Raw genomic sequence first — 20,918 nt, 5'->3', positions numbered from 1 at the left:
AGTTGTCTAATTCTGTAATTTTATTGTTAATCTTCTGAATTACTGTATGCTGTCTCTCTGTGGATTATTGCAGTTTGTTAAATTTTTCGTTATATTCTTGAATAATCTTTTCAATTTCTTCAACTGCTTTATCTATGTGTTCCTTGGCTTTTTGTTTGTTGCCTGATCTTGTTCATGATGTTGTTCTGAGACAGGTAGGGTTAACTGTGCTGGCAGAACAAAAGAGCTGTTAAAAGATTACCATCTAGAAGTTGGGTAAACAAGAACCACACCCTGTCAACATGAGATAAGGCTGAAACAACCTGTGAGTTACTACCTCCTTTTTAGTGTTTTTCTAGTCCCTTCCCCCTTTACAGGCTCCCACATGCACAGAAGAACAAAGTGTGACTGCTGTTTAACCTTCCTGAGCCCTCTGAAGATGGTGATGTAGTGCCAAAGATAGTGTGCTTGTGCTATATCCCATAATAAGTGATGTCAAGGTCTGCCAAGAGGACTACATCTTGAGTATCAGCAGATTCCATATTGGATTCTAGATGCAGGCACAACCTAATTAACATGCACCGCCATTCTGAGAAGTACCCGCCCCTTGAAAGAAGCCCACTAAATATTCATTACTCTGTTGTCTTCACCGAACCCATATAAGCCCTAGCCCTGCTTCCCTTTTTGAGTCAGTCTCTTGAAGAGGCTTCGATCCCTGCTGACTCCTTTTGCCTGATTCAAGCAAAATAAAGCTTTCTGAAGATAAAGTTTGTCTTTTGCATGTATTCTTACTCGAGAAAAGACAAGCACCCTTTGTGTCAGATAGGCAGTTGGTAACAGTTCCTGATGTTGTTCCTGATGTCTTGAAAAGTTCTATATATTAATCTTTTGTATTCTACATCTGGTAATTCCAGGAATACATCTTCATCCGGAATAGTTCTTGATTCTCTGTTTTGGGAGTTTGTTGAAGCAATCGTGGTCTGCTTCTTTATGTGATTTGATATTGACTGTTGTCTCTGAGCCATCTATAAGTTATTGTATTATTTTATGTTTGCTCACTGTGTCCTAGTCTCTTGCCTTTGTTTTGTTTTGATATAGCCAAATAGGCTACTAGAGTGAGCTAACTTGTTTATTGGAGCCTTTGAAGCACTAATGTCCTGTTACCAGATGGCTAGAGCTGTTACCAGGTATATGAGCCATTCAGTATTCTTGTATAGATTCAGCTCAGGTGTCCTGATAATCAGTCACCCAGTGTGTGGTGTAGGCTCTCACCTACTATCTTAGGGGAGCAGTGGTGATGGGTGTATGCACTGGTTTCTGGTAGCAGCAGGGGGTCACACTCTGAGGAAGGCAGGGGGCTGACAGCCTTCCCTGAAGTGTCAGTGAGGAGTGAGCATCTCTGTTCTTTAGAGTGCTCTGGTGGATAGGCTCTGGAGCTGTACCTTAGGCACCCAATGCTTATACCTGTAAGGACTGGTAGGCACCATTATCCTTTTGCGGGTGGCTAGGTGGTGTGGATGGCACATCCAGTCCTCAGACTCCTCTGGGTAGGTGAAGGCCCTGTTTACTAGGCAGAGCAGTATCAGACCTCCAAAACCTGTCGGTCCACTGCACAGCTGTAACAGTTAGAGTCAGATCTCAAACAGATTTGCCCTTGCGATATAATAGCCACCTGGATCCATGTAGGGGTAAGAGACAAAGTCTGTGGATCGCTTATGCCTGGACTGGAGGTGCTTCTGCTCTGAGCTTCCAGGTTAGGGTAGTCTGCAGAGTATTTTTCCCCCCTTTTGTTAATTTGTTCCTTCTCCCAGGCCAGGAGGTTCTGTCTCAGGCCCAGGGAAATCAACTGTTAATGAAGCTGGCTGGGACAGAGAAGGGAGGGATCAGACAGATAGGAGAGAGCTCTTTCAAAAGAAGGAACTATTAGATCCACCTGCTGTGGTAAATTAGACAAAATCACTTATCTTGCGTCCAGAGTGCTGTTTTATCTCAGATTCCAGAGGCATATGTAGCTGGGTCCCAGCTGAGATTGCCCCAGGGGGTTAGGGCTGCGTCCCGCGCTTGCCTTCTTTCACTGAAGCAGCTGTGTCCTAAACTCCACAGCCAGTCCCATGGCCGGCATGCCAGGGGGTCAGTGTGCCGGCACTTTGGTTGCCTTCTTTTGCTGAAGCAGCCGCTTCCTAAACACCGCAGCCAGCCCTGTTGTAGACCCACTACGGGGTCAGGGGTGCGCCACTCCACTTGCCTTCTTTCACTGAAGCTGCTGTGTCTCTGGGAACTACCATCAGACCTGCCGCAGTTGTACCAAAGAACAGTGCCAAGGAATAGGAGCTGAGGCACTGTGCGGGCTCAGCAACTCCTTGCTGCTTCTGCACCGTCTCTCCCTCCCCTGTTGCTCAGACCCATTCCTTAATTTTGCCTTTGATGCTCAGGGATTCTAGCTTGTCATATATATAATTGATTCACTTGTTTTTTTTGGGTCTTTGTTGTAAGAAGGATTGGCAGAAGCTATTGACTCATTTGCCCTCTTGGTCCTGCCTCTTTTTTCTCTTTTTTGATTGTTTGATTGTTTTTGGTATGGCACCCAGGAAACAGTTTTGAAGAAAATGTAGAAGAGCACAAACAAGAATGATAACAAAAATACTAAGTATGTCCTAGTTCCCACATGAAGTGTAACCATGATCAGTGATAAGAAAACTCAACTTTTGGGAAAACTCATGCCCCCAAATACACAAGAATAGTTTTAGGGCATAAATGAGCTTTATGGCATTGTGACAGAACTGTGAAGATCTGAGATGCAAATGGTTGAGAGATTCATTTCATCAAAGAGGTCTTTGTTCATCAGCTTCAATTTAGCATTTTTTCTGCTTGTCATTGAAAATGCTGCTGAAGCTACATTTAAAGACTCCATGGCTATTTCCCCTTACATTGCTTTCTTTAATCAATCTTTTGCCCTGTGGGTTATCCTTCATCCTAACCTTGAGAACAACTGCCAGCCCCAATTTCTCCCCTCCTCAGCCTCAGGCAGATGCCCAGTCCTTTCCTTGAAGGAAGACTGATAGTTTGCTCTTCCTTAAGGCTTTTGCCTATCTTATTGGCAATGGAGGGCAGTGGTGGTTCAGTGGTAGAATTCTCCTCTTCCATGTGGGAGACCAGGGCTCAATTCCTGACCAGTGCACCTCATGCACAGCCACCACCCATCTGTCAGTGGAGTCCTGTGTGTAGCTATGATGCTGAACAGGTTTCAGAGCTTCAGACTAAGATAGACTAAGAAGAAATGCCTGGTAATCTACTTCTGAAAATCAGCCAATTAAAACCCTATGGATCACAATGGTCTGATCCCATTGTGCATGGGGTTGCTATGAGTTAGGGGGCCACTCACTGGCAGCTGTCTTAGTCATCTAGTGCTGCTATAACAGAAATATCACAAGTGGATGGCTTTAACAAAGAGAAGTTTATTCTGTCACAGTCTCATAGACTACAAGTCCAAATTCAGGGCATCAGCTACAGGGGAAGGCTTTCTCTGTTGGCTCCGGAGGAAGGTCTGAGTCATCAATCTTCCCTTGGTCTAAGAGCTTCTCCGCACAGGAACCTCAGGTCCAAAGGACACGCTCTGCTCCTGGCACTGCTTTCTTGGTGGTGTAAGGTCCCCCTGTCTCTCTGCTTGCTTCTCTCTTTTATATCTCAAGAGAGATTGGCTTAAGACACTATCGAATCTCATAGATCTCATCAATATAACTGCCACTAATCCATCTCATTACATCATAGTGATAGGATTTACAGCACATAGGGAAATCACATCAGATGATAAAATGGTAGACGATAATACAAAACTGGGAAGTATGAGCCATGTTGACAGATATTTTAGGGGGACACAATTCAATCCATGACAGCAGCTAACAACAACAACAAGTGAGAGTGATTGGAGAGCCCCAAGTTGGCTGGAGGGAAAACCAAGAACCAACTCAAGCCAGAACAAAAGCCTCCCAAATGCTCAGAAATTGGCATCCCCAGGCACCTGGGGAAGTTGTAGGCAGGTGCAGCTGAAAGTAAGTGTATTTGCCAGACATCTTTATAAGCAGGTAGACCCCTGGAAGAAGGTTTTCTGGAAACATTCAATCAGTGAGATTGGACTCTGGAAGAAGGATGCTAACCCCAGCCAAGGGTAGTGGTACTGTGCTGGAAACGGGCCAATTCTCTAGAAGTCTGCACACTGATGGGTAGTACCCAAGGCCTTTCCTCTTATTTGAATCTCAAGCTGTTATCCAGGCTTATACCCACAGACAGGACATGGAAAGCTACCTCTCTGGATAAACTCTCATAGCCTGGTTCCTAGTGGCTAAGCATGCCCCACAACACAAAAAGACTGGCCTATGTGCATCAGTTATCTGTTGCCACAATAATACTATGTAAAAAATCACTCCTAAACTCAATGGCTTAAAAACCAACTATTTATTCTTGCTCATGAGTCTGTAGGATGACTGAGTGGTTCTTTATTTTGGCTGTGCTTACTTTTGCATGTGTGGTCAGATGTAGGTGAAGTCAGTGGCTCTGCTGATCTTGGCTAGGCTCTCTCATATGTTTGGGGGTTGATTGTCTGGCTGTTGGCTGATCATTGGGTGGTCTAAGATATCTTTGGCTGAGATAGCTGGTTTGACTCAGCTCTAATCCATGTGGTCTCTCCTCTTCCAGCAGGTTAGCTCGGCATGTTCAAATGGTAGATGCAAAGTTCCAAATGAGGGTGGAAGCTGCAAGACCTCTTGAGGCCTAGGCTTGGAACTGATGCATAGTCACTCTGCTGCCACATTCTTTTGGCCAAAGCAAGTCACAAGGCCAGCCCAGATTCAAGGGTATGTCTTAGTTTCTTAGTGCTGCTATAATACCACAAGTGGGTGGCCTTAACAAATAGAGATATATTTGCTCACAGTTTAGGAGGCTAGAAGTCTGTATTCAGGTCATGGACTCTAGGGGAAGACTTTCTCTCTCAGTCAGCTCTAGGGGAAGGTCCTTGTCTCTTCAGCTTCTGTTTCCTGGTTCTTTGGCCATCTTCATGTGGCATGTATTTTCCCCTCTGTTTGTGCTTCCTTCTTTGTGCCTAATCTGCTCTTTTTAGATCTAAAAGGTGATTGGTTTAAGACACACCCAACACTGATATGGTCTCATTAACATAACAAAGAAAGTCCTATCCCCAAATGGCATTACATCCACAAGTATAGGGATTTAGAATTTATAACAACTATTTTTGGTGGACACAATTCAATCCATAACAGGGTGCAAAATAGACTCTGCCTCTTTAGAGAAAGGCACTGCAAAGCCATGTGGCAAAGAGCAAGGATGTGGGAAGGGGTCAAGGATTGCATCATTTGCAATAAATCTACCATACCATTATTTTTTTTTTTAATAATTTTTGGATGTGTCATCATGACACAACTTCTGGATGTTTTCATTTTAACATTAAAAGCAGGAATTCAGTAAAAATGAAATAGGAGCAGGTAGTCTCCTAGAATCTCCTTTGACTTTTTCCATATATTCTTACCAGTAAGTAGCAAAGGTAGAAATTCATACTGAAATTGAAATAAAATAGCCAGCCTGTACATTTTCCCATGTGATGTATTGCATGACTAATGTCTCCATCTGTACTTAAAACACAGAAGCATATGGCGATAGGAGAGGCAGACAGGGGCTTCAGACAGGAAATGCATCCTGTATGTAAACTGCAGCTGGCGAGAGAAAGACACTCCACATCAGAGCAGGGAATGGAATCATTCATCCGGTCACCTAACCAGACTGAGAGCTGCAGCTTTGGTGTCTGATGCAATCTCACAGGCCCTAGCCACGATAAAACCCTTGAGTGGACAGTTTATTAAGAACATGCTCTTCAACTCCAAGGAAAGGAAAGAGGCTGACCACATTCTCATTTTCCCTGACTTAGTAACTATATTCTAGAAAGTTTCACCCTTATAGGGAAAACCAAAAACTATCCCCTGAAAGGCAAATTCACAAAAGAGAGCTATTTGGGGAAATTTAGTAAGTGGGCAGGCTTCCTCCAGAACCAGAATGTCTGTGCCAAACTTTACTTTTCAGAACTGAGTTATTGGCCAGATTTTCCAGGGCTTCTAGAATCACAGAAGATTCTGTGAAATGGGCACCCAAGATGGTAAAAGATTAGTGGCCTCCTGTTCGCTCCATGTAAGCAGAAGGAGCTGGGCTGGCCCTTGAAGTCATGTGTCTGGAGGGTTCCCGAACATCTCAGCATGTTTCTAGGACTCAGTCTTCTCATCTGTGAAATGGGGGTGCGTGTCTTAGTTATATATTGTTGTGTAGCAAAACACTCTCAAAATTTAGTGGCTTAAAACAATAAACATTTATTATCTCAGTTTCTGTGGGTTAGGAATTTGAGAGCAGCTTAGCTGAGTGGTTCTGACTCAGGGTCTCTCATGAGAGTGCAGTCAAGATGTCAGCCAGGGCTGCAGTCATCTGAAGGCTTGACTAGGGCTGAGGATCTGCTTCCAAGACAGTGTGCTCACGTGACCACTGACAAAAGCCCTTACTTCCTCACCACACAGACCCTCCATAGGGCTGCTTGAGTGCCCTCACAATAAGAGCTAATGATGAGACAGAGAGAGAGAGGCCATAGTACCTTTTATAAACTAATCTCTGAAGTGACATACCATGATTTCTGCTATATTTTGTTGGTCACAGAGATGAAGCTTAGTACGGTATACAGAGGGGATTATGTTGTTGTTACTTGTCATCAATTTGGCTCCAACTCATGGCCACCCTATGTACAACATAACAAAATGTTGCCCGGTCCTGCACCATCTTCATGATTATTGGTATGTTTGAGTCCATCGTTGCCAGCACTATATCAGGTAATATTCTGTTGTGATCATCGGGTTTTCATTGGCTAATTTTTAGAGGCAGATCACCAGGCTTTTCTTCCTAGTCTGTTTTAGTTTGGAGGTGTTAAGACCACGAAGTAGGGAATATTGGCAGTCACCTTGAAGGCTGCTGTCACAGGGAATTAGGCTTGATGAACTTTAAAGTTCCTTCCAGCTGAGTGGTTCTATGGTCTTGTGCAAAGGGGACACAGACACACAGACCACTAGTACAAGTATGCATATAAAAGAGGCTTTACTGGGAGGAAACTTCAGGGAGATAACAAGTGGGGCGCATACAGTGCTTCCACTCCAGGTTCTCATGAAATCACAGAGGGTGGGCCATAGCTCAACTGCACATACCTGGGAAGGGGCCCCATAGAGTAGAAGCCCACCCCCCCCAATAATGCTCTACATATCTACAGAGAAAAGGGGGCAAGGGTACTTACCTTGTTTAATCTTGTTCAGAGATAAGACCTTGTTAAAAAGGGGGAGATTTCTGGAGCCGGTGACCGGGATCACTCAGGATTTTACTTCTAAAAGGCAAAAAGGTATGTAATATAATAAACCAAAAACCAAAGCCATTGCTGTTGAGTCAATTCTGACTCATAGCGACCCTAGATACAGGTCCTCCATTCCTTATGATCTAAATGTTTTGAAAACTCCAAGTGTTTTCATTAGTAATTTGGTAGCAAAATATAACTTCGGTTATCCTGAAGTTACTTACAGTCTTTTCCCATTTAGGATGAATATTCAAACATTTCCCTGCAGAAACAGTCATGTGTTCGACTGTAGGGTGCTGCCCCAGACCCTGCAGACAGACTTCATTATAGACACTGTACAGCCTTTCTAAAATACAAGAAAGTTCAGCTCTATGAGGTGAGGAGTGCTTTTATGCAGTTAACCCCAACTAGGTGAGTTCTACAAAATACCACAGTTATCTGACCCCATAGCAGAAAATGAACTCTACCACTTCCTGGCTGGGTCTTCCACCTCACTGAAATTGAACTCCTGAAACACTAGAAATTTAAATGGGAATCTTAATAAAATATAGGTCCACCATCCCTTACCCAAAACCTTTGGGCTCAAATGTGTTTGGAAATGTGTATTTACATGGTTGGAAATAAATACGTATATAGGGAATCATACATGATAGAGTGTTCTGGAGCCTGATCTACTTTTTATTAGCTCTGTGGCTCTGGATAAATTACTTAACCTTTCTGAGATGGAGTTCCTTATCTGTAAAATGGAAATGATGGTATTTATCTCAGGGAGTTATAATAAGAATTTAATGAGATGATGTAGCTTTAAGTATTGGGTAAATGATATCTATTCTGTTGTCTTCTGTCATTTTCTTTATTTCAAATTTTACAAACTGGACCTTGGCTCCAAGCAAACTCCTATGTATTTGGCCCTTCTATTTGGCTGGAGTCCCTCAGTGGTGTAAATGGTTAATATGCTTCTCTGCTAACTGAAAGGATGGAGGTTTGATTTTGCCCTGAGGTGCCTTGAAAGAAAGGTCTGGTAATCTACTTCCAAAAAAATCAGCCATTGGAAACCCTATGCAGCCCAGTTCTACTCTAACACACATGGGGTTGCCACGAGTCAGAGTCAGCTGGACGGCAACTGGTTTATTTGGCTAAGTGGATAAAATCATTCTCTCTTGCTTTAAGTATACTACGTAGCCACACAAGCCTAGATAAGATGTAACTGATTATACTGTAACAGTGATTAGTCAAATCAACAAATTCCCAGTTGGCCTAGATAACTGTCTTTACCTTATCAACAGACTTCAACTTTCCTAGATTTTGCTACATTTCCTGACTTATAAGATAGTGCATATTAAAGAAAGCATGCTGAAAGAAAGAGTATGTTTTAAACCCTAGCTCTGTTGTTTTGCATTGAATTTGGAACGCAAGACAATTGGCATCTAAAACCTACTTTCTTAAATGATGCGAAAAAGTGTTTTTTGGTTATTAGTCCCAAATTAGAGATTAGAATTTCAAAGAGCTGCCCAGGGAGCCAAGTTTAAACCAGTGAGCTGTAATTATTTTTGTATATGTCTCATCTGGTTAAACTAATTCTTTCCTTGATGGTGGTCTATACAGTAAGTATCATATCTGGCCCCAACTTACCCCAGAATAAAACCTTTTATGTTTTTTTTTTGCAGTTTTTGGTGGTGAAAAAAAGGGCATAATCTGTAAGAAGTGGTTGAAACATCTTTCTGATTAAAAAACTTTTTTTCCACCCACAAAGGTCTGTTTGTCTCCAGAGTTACCATATTTCTGTCTTAGGTCGCTGTGAGTCGGAATTGACTTGATGGCAATGGGTTTTAGTTATCTAGCACTGCTGTAACAGAAATACCACACGTGGATGGCTTTAACAAACAGAAATTTACTTTCTCAAAGTTTAGGAGGCCAGAAGTCCAAATTCATTCAGGGTGCCTGCTCTAGGGGAAGGCTTTCTCTCTGTCAGCTCTGGAGGAAGGTCCTTGTCTCTTTGAGCTTCTGCTCCTGGGCAGATCTTCATGTGGTTTGGCATCTCTCGTCCGCCATCTCTACTTCTTTTGCTTACTTCTTTAATCTCTTTTATATCTCAAAAGAGGAGTCCTAGTAGCACAATGGTTAAGAGCCTGGCTGCTAACCAAGAGGTTGGCAGTTCAAATTCACCAGCTCCTCCTTGGAAACCCTGTGGACAGTTCTATTTGGACCTGTAGGGTCGCTATGAGTTGGAATCGAGCTGGACAACAACTGGTTTGGTTTTTTAATATCTCAAAAGAGATTGATTTAAGACACACCCTATAGTAATCTTGTGTCATTAACATAAAAAGACAACCCATTCCCAAATGGGATTATAACCACAGGCATTGAGGTTAGGATTTATGTCATGGATTGAATTGTGTCCCCCCCAAAATATCTGTCAAATTGGCTGGACCATGAGTCCCAGTATTGTATGATTATCGACCATTTTATGTGATTTCTCTGTGTGTAGTAAATCCTATCACTGTGATGTAATAAGATGGATTAGCAACAGTTATATTGATGAGATCTACAAGATTAGATAGTGTCTTAAGCCAATCTCTTTGAGATATAAAAGGGAGAAGCAAGCAGAGAGATGGGGGAACCTCATATCACCAAGAACACAGCGCAGGGAGCAGAGTGCATCCTTTGGACCTGAGGTTCCTGGGCTGAGATGCTCCCAGACCAAGGGAAGACTGATGACAAGGACATTTCTCCAGAACCAACAGAGAGAGAAAGTTTTCCCCTGGAGCCAGTGCCCTGGATTTGGATTTCTAGGCTACTAGACAGTGAGACAGTGAGAGAATAAATTTCTCTTTCTTAAAGCCATCCACCTGTGGTATTTCCATTATAGCAGCACTAGATGACGAAGACAATTTGCAACACATATTTTGGGGGGACAAAATTCAATCCATAACACCACCAAATGTATGAAAACCAACCTAATCTCCTCCATGTAAAATTACTTTCTTCATTTGATTTTTCCCTATTCATTTTTTAAGCCCTGCAGAGGACTGATTAAATATAGAGTTGAACGTGCCCTGTTAAGGAAAGCAGTTTCACTGCACTAAAAAACAAAGGACGGGAGGCGGGGCCAAGATGGCGGACTAGGTGGACGCTACTGCGGATCCCTCTTGCAACAAAGACTCGGAAAAACAAGTGAATCGATCACATACATAACAATCTACGAACTCCGAACAACAAACACAGACTTAGAGACGGAGAACGAACAAATACGGGCAGACAGCGATCGTTTTCAGAACCAGGAGCCAGCGTACCAGGCAGGTGACCTTCGGAGCCCGATCTGGGGCAGAGCCCAGGGAGGCAGACGGCACAGACAAGGGGCCCAGCCCTACCCCCCGAACTCATCCCGGGAGGGAGCCAGCCAGTTGGCGCGGGCGGCGTAGTGGCGCAGCAGGTGGGAGAAGCACCCGGGAGGCAGTGACTGATCTTGGAGCGGGGAGAGCAGTGTCCCAGCTGGGGAGCCGTCCCGCCGGGAGTTTGGCGGGAAGCGGGCGTGGCGCGAGAGTGGGGATCACCTATATTTCCCTAAAGCGACCCCGGTGGGAGGTCCCAGACGTTCGTGCGGGCGACGCCCGCCCAGTTCGCGCATCCGGCGAGGCGCACCGGAGGGAGAAGTCCCCGAGAGGAAGTGACTGGTCTTGGAGCGGGGAGAGCAGCGTCCCAGCCGGGGAGCCGTCCTGCTGCGATTTTGGCGGGTGCGGGGTGGGGCGTGAGCACGGGGACCAGTTATATTCCTCAGAATTGACCCCGGAGGGGGGGCCCAGCCGTTCGTGCAGGCGACGCCCACCCAGTTCGCGCGAGCGGAGCAGCGCCGGAGGGAGAAGTCCCCGAGAGGAAGTGACTGGTCTTGGAGCAGGGAGAGCAGCATCCCAGCCGGGGAGCCGTCCCGCTGGGATTTTGGTGGGTGCGGGCGGAGCGTGAACGCGGGGATCGGCTCTATATTCTGAGGTGCTACACTCCTAGCTCTCTGATCCCTCCCCCACCCTCCCCAGGCAGCTCCATTAACATCCGAATACTCTGAGCCAGAGGGAGAATTCAGATAGGGATCTGACTGCGTTTTTTTTAGCTGATTACCTGGAAAAACTAGTTTCCCAGTGATGGCTCGGAGACAGCAGTCCATATCAAACCACATAAAGAAACAGACCATGACAGCTTCTCCAACCCCCCAAACAAAAGAATCAAAATCTTTCCCAAATGAAGATACAATCCTGGAATTATCAGATACAGAATATAAAAAACTAATTTACAGAATGCTTAAAGATATCACAAATGAAATTAGGATAACTGCAGAAAAAGCCAAGGAACACACTGATAAAACTGTTGAAGAACTCAAAAAGATTATTCAAGAACATAGTGGAAAAATTAATAAGTTGCAAGAATCCATAGAGAGACAGCATGGAGAAATCCAAAAGATTAACAATAAAATTACAGAATTAGACAACGCAATAGGAAGTCAGAGGAGCAGACTCGAGCAATTAGAATGTAGACTGGGACATCTGGAGGACCAGGGAATCAACACCAACATAGCTGAAAAAAAAACAGGTAAAAGAATTAAAAAAAAATGAAGAAACCCTAAGAATCATGTGGGACTCTATCAAGAAGGATAACTTGCGTGTGATTGGAGTTCCAGAACAGGGAGGGGGGACAGAAAACACAGAGAAAATAGTTGAAGAACTCCTGACACAAAACTTCCCTGACATCATGAAAGACGAAAGGATATCTATCCAAGATGCTCATCGAACCCCATTTAAGATTGATCCAAAAAGAAAAACACCAAGACATATTATCATTAAACTCGCCAAAACCAAAGATAAACAGAAAATTTTAAAAGCAGCCAGGGAGAAAAGAAAGGTTTCCTTCAAGGGAGAATCAATAAGAATAAGTTCAGACTACTCAGCAGAAACCATGGAGGCAAGAAGGGAATGGGACGACGTATACAGAGCACTGAAGGAGAAAAACTGCCAGCCAAGGATCATATATCCAGCAAAACTCTCCAACCCCCCAATATGAAGGAGAAATTAAGATATTTACAGATAAACACAAGTTTAGAGAATTTGCAAAAACTAAGCCAAGACTGCAAGAAATGCTAAAGGAGATTGTTTGGCCTGATGACCAATAATATTAGGTACCAGCACAATACAAGGTCACAAAACAGAACGTCCTGATATCAACACAACTCAAATGGGGAAAGCACAAAAACAAACAAATTAAGATTAATTCTAAAAAATAAATAAACAAAATAATACACATAACAGGGAATCATGGAAATCAATAGATAAACGATCACAATAATCAAAAAGAGGGACTAAATATAGGAGGCATTGAACTGCCAGATGGAGAGTGATACAAGGCGATATAGAACAATACAAGTTAGGTTTTTACTTAGAAAAATAGGGGTAAATAATAAGGTAACCACAAAAAGGAATATCAATTCCACAACTCAAGAAAAAAGCCAAGAAAAACGTAACGACCCAACAAACATAAAGGTAAACATTATGAAAATGAGGATCTCACAATCTACTAAGAAAAACGTCTCAGCACAAAAAAGTATGTGGAAAAATGAAATGGCCAACAACTCACATGAAAAGGCATCAAAATGACAGCACTAAAAACTTATTTATCTATAATTACGCTGAATGGAAATGGACTAAATGCACCAATAAAGAGACAGAGAGTCACGGACTGGATAAAGAAACACGATCCATCTATATGCTGCCTACAAGAGACACACCTTAGACTTAGAGACACAAACAAACTAAAACTCAAAGGATGGAAAAAAATATATCAAGCAAATAATAAGCAAAAAAGAAGACGAGTAGCAATATTAATTTCTGACAAAATAGACTTTAGACTTAAATCCACGACGAAGGATAAAGAAGGACACTATATAATGATAAAAGGGACAATTGATCAGGAAGACATAACCATATTAAATATTTATGCACCCAATGACAGGGTTGCAAGATACATAAATCAAATTTTAACAGAACTGAAAAGTGAGATAGACACCTCCACAATTATAGTAGGAGACTTCAACACACCACTTTCGGAGAAGGACAGGACATCCAGTAAGAAGCTCAATAGACACACGGAAGACCTACTTACAACAATCAACCAACTTGACCTCATTGACTTATACAGAACTCTCCACCCAACTGCTGCAAAATATACTATTTTTTCTAGTGCACATGGAACATTCTCTAGAATAGACCACATATTAGGTCATAAAACAAATCTTTGCAGAATCCAAAACATCGAAATATTACAAAGCATCTTCTCAGACCACAAGGCAATGAAGCTAGAAATCAATAACAGAAAAACTAGGGAAAAGAAATCAAATACTTGGAAAATGAACAATACCCTCCTGAAAAAAGACTGGGTTATAGAAGACATCAAGGAGGGAATAAGGAAATTCTTAGAAAGCAACGAGAATGAAAATACTTCCTATCAAAACCTCTGGGACACAGCAAAAGCAGTGCTCAGAGGCCAATTTATATCGATAAATGCACACATACAAAAAGAAGAAACAGCCAAAATCAGAGAACTGTCCCGACAACTTGAACAAATAGAAAGTGAGCAACAAAAGAACCCATCAGGCACCAGAAGAAAACAAATAATAAAAATGAGAGCTGAACTAAATGAATTAGAGAACAGAAAAACAATTGAAAGAATTAACAAAGCCAAAAGCTGGTTCTTTGAAAAAATTAACAAAATTGATAAACCATTGGCTAGACTGACTAAAGAAAAACAGGAAAGGAAACAAATAACACGAATAAGAAACGAGAAGGACCACATCACAACAGAGCCAAATGAAATTAAAAGAATCATTTCAGATTACTACGTAAAATTGTACTCTAACAAATTTGAAAACCTAGAAGAAATGGATAAATTCTTGGAAAAATACTACCTACCTAAACTAACACATTCAGAAGTAGAACAACTAAATAGAACCATAACAAAAAAAGAGATTGAAACAGTAATCAAAAAACTTCCAACAAAAAAAAGTCCTGGCCCAGACGGCTTCACTGCAGAGTTCTACCAAACCTTCAGAGAAGACTTAACACCACTACTACTGAAGGTATTTCAAAGCATAGAAAAAGACGGAATACTACCCAACTCATTCTATGAAGCTACCATCTCCCTGATACCAAAACCAGGTAAAGACATTACAAAAAAAGAAAATTATAGACCTATATCCCTCATGAACATAGATGCAAAAATCCTCAACAAAATTCTAGCCAATAGGATCCAACAACACATCAAAAAAATAATTCACCCTGATCAAGTGGGATTTATACCAGGTATGCAAGGCTGGTTTAATATCAGAAAATTTTTTTTTTATCACATAAATAAAACAAAAGATAAAAACCACATGATCTTATCAATAGATGCAGAAAAGGCATTTGACAAAGTTCAACACCCATTTATGATAAAAACTCTTACCAAAATAGGAATTGAAGGAAAATTCCTCAACATAATAAAGGGCATCTATGCAAAGCCAACAGCCAATATCACTCTAAATGGAGAGAACCTGAAAGCATTTCCCTTGAGAACGGGAACCAGACAAGGATGCCCTTTATCACTGCTCTTATTCAACATCGTACTTGAAGTCCTAGCCAGGGCAATTAGGCTAGACAAAGAAATAAAGCGTATCCAGATTGGCAAGGAGGAAGTAAAGCTATCACTATTTGCAGATGACATGATCGTATACATGGAAAACCCTAAGGAATCCTCCAGAAAACTACTGAAACTAATAGAAGAGTTTGGAAGAGTCTCAGGTTATAAAATAAACATACAAAAATCACTTGGATTCCTCTACATCAACAAAAAGAACACCGAAGAGGAAATAACCAAATCAATACCATTCACAGTAGCCCCCAAGAAGATAAAATACTTAGGAATAAATCTTACCAAGGATGTAAAAGACCTATACAAAGAAAACTATAAAACTCTGCTACAAGAAATTCAAAAGGACATACTTAAGTGGAAAAACATACCCTGCTCATGGATAGGAAGACTTAACATAGTAAAAATGTCTATTCTACCAAAAGCCATCTATACATTTAACGCACTTCCAATCCAAATTCCAATGTCATATTTTAAGGGGATAGAGAAACAAATCACCAATTTCATATGGAAGGGAAAGAAGCCCCGGATAAGCAAAGCATTACTGAAAAAGAAGAAGAAAGTGGGAGCCCTCACTCTACCTGATTTCAGAACCTATTATACAGCTACAGTAGTCAAAACAGCCTGGTACTGGTACAACAACAGGCACATAGACCAATGGAACAGAATTGAGAACCCAGATATAAATCCATCCATGTACGAGCAGCTGATATTTGACAAAGGACCAGTGTCAGTCAATTGGGGAAATGATAGTCTTTTTAACAAATGGTGCTGGTATAACTGGATATCCATTTGCAAAAGAATGAAACAGGACCCATACCTCACACCATGTACAAAAACTAACTCCAAGTGGATCAAAGACCTAAACATAAAGACTAAAACGATAAAGATCATGGAAGAAAAAATAGGGACAACCCTAGGAGCCCTAATACAGGGCATAAACAGAATACAAAACATTACCAAAAATGATGAAGAGAAACCAGATAACTGGGAGCTCCTAAAAATCAAACACCTATGCTCATCTAAAGACTTCACCAAAAGAGTAAAAAGACCACCTACAGACTGGGAAAGAATATTCAGCTATGACATCTCAGACCAGCGCCTGATCTCTAAAATCTACATGATTCTGTCAAAACTAAACCACAAAAAGACAAACAACCCAATCAAGAAGTGGGCAAAGGATATGAACACACATTTCACTAAAGAAGATATTCAGGGAGCCAACAGACACATGAGAAAATGCTCCCGATCATTAGCCATTAGAGAAATGCAAATTAAAACTACGATGAGATTCCATCTCACACCAACTAGACTGGCATTAATCCAAAAAACACAAAATAATAAATGTTGGAGAGGCTGCGGAGAGATTGGAACTCTCATACACTGCTGGTGGGATTTTAAAATGGTACAACCACTTTGGAAATCCATCTGGCGTTATCTTAAACAGTTAGAAATAGAACTACCATACAACCCAGAAATCCCACTCCTTGGAATATACCCTAGAGATACAAGAGCCTTCACACAAACAGATATATGCACACCCATGTTTATTGCAGCTCTGTTTACAATAGCGAAAAGCTGGAAGCAACCAAGATGTCCGTCAACAGATGAATGGGTAAATAAATTGTGGTATATCCACACAATGGAATACTATGCATCGATAAAGAACAGTGACGAATCTCTGAAACATTTCATAACATGGAGGAATCTGGAAGGCATTATGCTGAGCAAAATGAGTCAGAGGCAAAAGGACAAATATTATATAAGACCACTATTATAAGATCTTGAGAAATAGAAAAAATGGAGAAGAACACATACTTTTGTGGTTACAAAGGGGGGAGGGAGGGAGGGAGGGAGAGGGTTTTTTATTGATCAATCAGTAGATAAGAACTGCTTTGGGTGAAGGGAAAGACAACACTCAATACAAGGAAGGTCAGCCTAATTGGACTGGACTAAAAGCAAAGAGGTTTCCGGGATAAAATGAAAGCTTCAAAGGTCAGCGGAGCAGGGGCTGGGGTCTGGGGAACATGGTTTGAGGGGACTTCTAAGTCAATGGGCAAAATAATTCTATTATGAAAACATTCTGCATCCCACTTTGAAATGTGGCATCTGGGGTTCTAAATGCCAACAAGCGGCCATCTAAGATACATCAATTGGTCTCAACCCACCTGGAGCAAAGGCAAAGGAAGAACACCAAGGTCACACGACAACTAAGAACCCAAGAGACAGAAAGGGCCACATGAACCAGAGACCTACATTATCCTGAGACCAGAAGAACTAGTTGGTGCCCAGCCACAGTCGATGTCTGCCCTGTCAGGGAGCACAACAGACAACTCCGGAGGGAGCAGGAGACCAATGGGATACAGACCCCAAATTCTCATAAAAAGACCATACTTAATGGTATGACTGCGACTAGAGGAATCCCGGAGGCAATGCTCCCCAGACCTTCTGATGGCACAGGACAGGAACCATCCCCGAAGACAAATCATCAGGCATGAAAAGGACTGGTCAGCGGGGGGGAGAGAGATGCTGATGAAGAGTGAGCTAATTAACTCAGGTGGACACTGGAGAGTGTGTTGGCAACTCTTGACTGGAGGGGGGATGGGAAGATAGAGAGAGAGGGAAGACGGCAAAATTGGCACGAAACGAGAGACTGTAAGGGCTGACTCAATAGGGGGAGAGCAAGTGGGAGAAGGGAGTAAGATGTATGTAAACCTACATGTGACAGACTGATTGGAATGGTAAATGTTCACTTGAAGCTTAATAAAAATTAATTAAAAAAATTAAAGTGTGAAATTGAAACTATCCAAAAAAAACAAAGGACGTTACAGTTAGTTGTTCAATGACCAGCTATAAAAATACAGCTCGCTGCTATTTAGAGTTTACAATCAAATAGCTATTGAGCTTGCTGCTCCTGTGAGATTTCTAATTCATATAGTTTTATGGTCAGAAAAGGTGCACCCATAGAATGCGTGCAATGCTGACTGTGAGATAAGTACTGTAGTGTAGGTGAAGCATGCTGGATGTGAAGTATGAGATTGGGGTTTGCTTGCCTTCCTAGTTACATACTTTTCATTAAAGCTCGCCAAAGCCAAGCTAAATATATAAAATGCTGTGTCTAATCTTGTTATAATTACGTTCTAAGATAGTGTTGTTGTTGTTGTTAGGTGCCGTCCAGTTGGTTCCGATTCATAGTGACCCTATGCACAACAGAACGAAACACTGCCTGGTCCTGCGCCATCCTTACAATCATTGTTATGCTTGAGCTCATTGTTGCAGCCACTGTGTCAATCCACCTCGTTGAGGGTCTTCCTCTTTTCCGCTGACCCTGTACTCTGCCAAGCATGATGTCCTTCTCCAGGGACTGATCCCTCCTGACAACATGTCCAAAGTATGTAAGACACAGTCTCGCCATCCTTGCCTCTAAGGAGCATTCTGGCTGCACTTCTTCCAAGACAGATTTGTTTGTTCTTTTGGCACTCCATGGTATATTTAATATTCTTCGCCAACACCACAATTCAAAGGCATCAACTCTTCTTCAGTCTTCCTTATTCATTGTCCAGCTTTCACACGCATATGATGCAACTGAAAAGACCATGGCTTGGGTCAGGCACACCTTAGTCTTCAAGGTGACATCTTTGCTCTTCAACACTTTGAAGAGGTCCTTTGCAGCAGATTTGCCCAATGCAATGCGTCTTTTGATTTCTTGACTGCTGCTTCCATGGCTGTTGATTGTGGATCCAAGTAAAATGAGATCCTTGACAACTTCAATCTTTTCTCTGTTTATCATGATGTTGCTCATTGGTCCAGTTGTGAGGATTTTTGTTTTCTTTATGTTGAGGTGTAATCCACACGGAAGGCTGTGGTCTTTGATCTTCATTAGTAAGTGCTTCAAGTCCTCTTCACTTTCAGCAAGCAAGGTTGTGTCATCTGCATAACGCAGGTTGTTCATGAGTCTTCCTCCAATCCTGATGCCCCGTTCTTCATACACTCCAGCTTCTCGGATTATTTGTTCAGCATACAGATTAAACAGGTATGGTGAAAGAATACAACCCTGACGCACACCTTTCTTGACTTTAAACCGATCAGTATCCCCTTGTTCTGTCCGAACAACTGCCTCTTGATCTATGTAAAGGTTTCTCATGAGCACAATTAAGTGTTCTGGAATTCCCGTTCTTCGCAGTGTTATCCATAGTTTGTTATGATCCACACAGTCGAAAGCCTTTGCATAGTCAATAAAACACAGGTAAACATCCTTCTGGTATTCTCTCCTTTCAGCCAGGATCCATCTGACATCAGCAGTGATATCCCTGGTTCCACGTCCTCTTCTGAAACCGGCCTGAATTTCTGGCAGTTCCCTGTCGATATATTGCTGCAGCCGTTTTTGAATGATCTTCAGCAAAATTTTGCTTGCGTGTGATATTGATGATATTGTTCTATAATTTCCACATTCAGTTGGATCACCTTTCTTTGGAGTAGGCATAAATATGGATCTCTTCCAGTCAGTTGGCCAGGAAGCTGTCTTCCCTATTTCTTGGCGTAGATGAGTGAGCAACTCCAGCGTTGCATCTGTTTGTTGAAACATCTCAATTGATATTCCATCAATTCCTGGAGCCTTGTTTTTCACCAATGCCTTCAGAGAAGCTTAGACTTCTTCCTTCAGTACCATTGGTTCCTGATCATATGCCACCTCTTGAAATGGTTGAATATCGACTAATTCTTTTTGGTATAATGACTCTGTGTATTCCTTCCATCTTCTTTTGATGCTTCCTGTGTCGTTTAATATTTTCCCCATGGAATCCTTCACTAATGCAACTCGAGGCTTGAATTTTTTCTTCAGTTCTTTAAGCTTGAGAAATGCCAAGCATGTTCTTCCCTTTCGGTTTTCCATCTCCAGCTCTTTGCACATGTCATTATAATACTTTGCTTTGTCTTCTCGAGAGGCCCTTTGAAATCTTCTGTTCAGTTCTTTTACTTCATCAATTCTTCCTTTTGCTTTAGCCGCTCGACGCTCAAGAGCAAGTTTCAGAGTCTCCTCTGACATCCATCTTGGTCTTTTCTTTCTTTCCTGTCTTTTCAGTGACCTCTTGCTTTCTTCATGGATGATGTCCTTGATGTCATTCCACAACTTGTCTGGTCTTTGGTCACTAGTGTTCAATGCATCAAATCTATTCTTGAGAGGGTCTCTAAATTCTGGTGAGATATACTCAAGGTCATATTTTGGCTCTCGTGGACTTGCTCTGATTTTCTTCAGTTTCAGCTTGAACTTGCATATGAGCAATTGATGGTCTGTTCCACAGTCGGCCCCTGGCCTTGTTCTGACTGATGATATTGAGCTTTTCCATCATCTCCACAGATGTAGTCAGTTTGGTTTCTGTGTGTTCCATCTGGTGAGGTCCATGTGTATAGTCGCCGTTTATGTTGGTGAAAGAAGGTATTTGCAACGAAGAAGTCGTTGGTCTTTTCTATGATTCTATCATTTGATCTCGGGCATTGTTTCTATCACCAAGGCCATATTTTCCAACTACAGATCCTTCTTCTTTGTTTCCAACTTTCGCATTCCAATCACCAGTAATTATGAATGCATCTTGATTGTATATTCGGTCAATTTCAGACTGCAGCAGCTGATAAAAATCTTCTATTTCTTCATCTTTGGCCCTAGTGGTTGGTGCGTAAATTTGAATAATAATCATATTAACTGGTCTTCCTTGTAGGCGTATGGATATTATGCTATTACTGACAGTGTTGTACTTCAGGATAGATCTTGAAACGTTCTTTTTGACAATGAATGCAACACCATTCCTCTTCAAGTTGTCATTCCCAGCGTAGTAGACTGTATGATTGTCTGATTAAAAATGGCCAATACCAGTCCATTTCAGGTCACTAATGCCTA

At 41.9% G+C, this 20,918-nt stretch overlaps 1 long non-coding RNA gene across 1 annotated transcript in view; it reads right to left on the bottom strand.

Moving 5' to 3' along the window:
- Window positions 1-215: 215 nt before the first annotated feature.
- LOC111752228 (uncharacterized) overlaps window positions 216-20,918 on the bottom strand; it is a 60,865-nt gene continuing 40,162 nt past the window's right edge. Inside the window, exons 2-3 of the long non-coding RNA XR_002787208.2 lie at window positions 7,307-7,393; window positions 216-6,259 (exon numbers count right to left, since the gene is read on the bottom strand). This is a non-coding gene — a long non-coding RNA (uncharacterized LOC111752228). The remainder of the gene's footprint in view (window positions 6,260-7,306; window positions 7,394-20,918) is intronic.

The sequence above is a fragment of the Loxodonta africana genome, chromosome X (assembly GCF_030014295.1).
Source record: "Loxodonta africana isolate mLoxAfr1 chromosome X, mLoxAfr1.hap2, whole genome shotgun sequence".
In the NCBI taxonomy this organism is placed as follows: domain Eukaryota; kingdom Metazoa; phylum Chordata; class Mammalia; order Proboscidea; family Elephantidae; genus Loxodonta; species Loxodonta africana.
Note: the sequence above shows the minus strand (reverse complement) of the source record. Positions and strands in the feature narration are given on the sequence as shown.